The following is a 2590-nucleotide window of genomic DNA, read 5'->3' as shown; positions in this document are numbered from 1 at the left end:
AAATAGTTGTGAAAGGAAGGAGGAAGACAGTGAACAATGACTTTCTTGGTAGGCTACTGTTTAGATACAAGCCGTTTTAGCGCGTTGAGTCTGGGTGAAGGGAGAGCTCGCTAACTCCATTTGCAACAGAAATCATATAAGCACAGACAGGTTTCCAAAACTTGTGCTTTTTTATTTTTCTTGGCAACAGCGTTACGGGTTAGTCAAAGAAACTTAGAAATGAGCATCAGAAAATAATAAGGACATATTCCTCGGTCTTGCACACATGCACACATGAAAAGAAAAAAGCCCTGGAGTCACTGTTCCACGAACAAGCAAAGGGAGCTCTGATCAGGGCTCGTTTCTCCTCACTAAGAGACATGGATGCCCCTAGCACATTTGTCTTTAACTTGGAGCACAAAGTAGGAGAAAGAATAGTCATGCTGCACCTAAAACTGCCAGATGAGACTTTAACATCCCCCACAAAATGAGGAACATCGCGAAGGACTTTTATACAGATCTGTTCAATGCTGATGAATACGATCTCAACTGCATGAAGGAGCTGCTGAAGGATCTACCGAGGCTAACAGATGCACAGAGACAGCACCTGGACCCAGAGATTCAACTGGATGACATGTCTGAGGCAGTGAGTCAGCTCTTCACTGGACGGTCTCCGGGAATAGACTGAGACCGTCTTCTTTTTATATACATTTTTGGGTTTTATTGAAGAATGACCTGCTTTTAGTTTACAGGATGTCCCACACGAAGAACAAGCTGCCAATTAGTTGCAGAAGAGCCGTTTTATCCCTATTACCCCAAAAAGGGGATCTCGGACTACTAAAGAACTGGAGACCAGTGTCGCTGCTGTGCACGGACTACAAGATTCTTGCGAAGTGTCTTTCAAACAGACTAAAACTGGTTTTAGAACACGTTCTAAATGACCGCTAAACGTACTGTGTGCTGAACAGAACAATAATGGACAACCTCTTCCTTATGCGTGACATGATTACGTTGGCTGGCGACAATAATATAGATGTGGGACTGTTCTCTATTGATCAGGTAAAAGTCGTTGATAGAGTTGATCACAGATATTTATTTGAAAACCTTAAAGCCTTTGGTTTGTGTGAGAATTTTATTTCATGGGTGAAACTTTTATATACGGGAGCTGCTGCATTGTTAAGGCATTAGTGATAGGAAGATTGGATCATTGTAGTGACTCGGTTCTTTGAATCTCGTTCATTCATATAATTGATTGCATTGTGTAGCGTTTATGGAAGTCACGTGACAAAAGAACAAACGACTAAATATCTTGAACTCTTCTTTCAGTATAACGGAACCCGTTTGTTATTGTTGACTTTCTTGAAATAGTCTATAAAAGAGGTGTTTTTTTTGCAGCAGTGGCGTCATAATGATGGTATTAATAAGTGGATTGATTCAACTAATTATATATGTGTGTGTGTGTGTGTATATATATATAAATACACACAACATTTAATTCATAGTGTTTAAATTACAGCGTCGGCGCCCGTTCGGAGTTCGTGCTTTTCCGGCGCGCCTTCGTTCGACGTTCGTGTTCTTCCGGCGCGCCTTCGTTCGACGTTCGTGTTTTTCCGGCGCGCCTTCGTTCGACGTTCGTGTTCTTCCGGCACGCCTTCGTTCGACGTTCGTGTTCTTCCGGCACGCCTTCGTTCGACGTTCGTGTTCTTCCGGCACGCCTTCGTTCGACGTGTGTGTTCTTCCGCGCCTTCGTTCGACGTTCGTGTTTTTCCGGCGCGCCTTCGTTCGACGTTCGTGTTCTTCCGGCGCGCCTTCGTTCGACGTTCGTGTTCTTCCGGCACGCCTTCGTTCGACGTTCGTGTTCTTCCGGCGCGCCTTCGTTCGACGTTCGTGTTCTTCCGGCACGCCTTCGTTCGACGTGTGTGTTCTTCCGGCACGCCTTCGTTCGACGTGTGTGTTCTTCCGCGCGCCTTCGTTCAACGTATGTGTTTTTCCGGCGCGCCTTCGTTCAACATTCGTGTTCCTCCAGAGCTAAACAGGATTAATAAACAACCCAGTAATTTTGGTAAGCTTCTGTTTTTAGAACCAGGCGTGTGAGAGACTGAAGCTTTTCAGCTATTTTTTTGTCTAAAAGGGGGGGAGACCATTTCTGAGACATCGTATACAAACTTGGGGAAGATCAACATACGGGTGGGAAAACATTAAATCTGATTAACATTGAATTAAATGAAATAGGACTGAACGAACAGCAGCAACTCTGATCTAAAGATAGGATTGTTGAATATTAGATCTCATAATATCCACCCTCATAGACAATATCAAGCAGAATCCTAGATTTTTATTCAGCACGGTAGCAAAATGAACAGGAAATAAAAGCACTGCACTCACATGCACACCATCATTAGGTAGTAATGATTTCATGAACCTTTTTAATAATAAAGTTGAAAACATCAGGCAAGAAATCCAGACGGTTAATATAAATCCAAATTATTTCACAAGTAACCCTGTAGACAGCAGTGTCATTATAACATACAATCAACTACAAAGCTTCACTCCTATTCATGAGAATGACTTAATTTCATTAATTTCCTTATTAAAATCATCAACCTGCATT

The sequence above is a fragment of the Silurus meridionalis genome, chromosome 18 (genome assembly GCF_014805685.1).
Source record: "Silurus meridionalis isolate SWU-2019-XX chromosome 18, ASM1480568v1, whole genome shotgun sequence".
Classification (NCBI taxonomy): Eukaryota; Metazoa; Chordata; class Actinopteri; order Siluriformes; family Siluridae; genus Silurus; species Silurus meridionalis.
The sequence above is the reverse complement of the archived record's forward strand: the minus strand, read 5'-3'. Positions refer to the sequence as shown.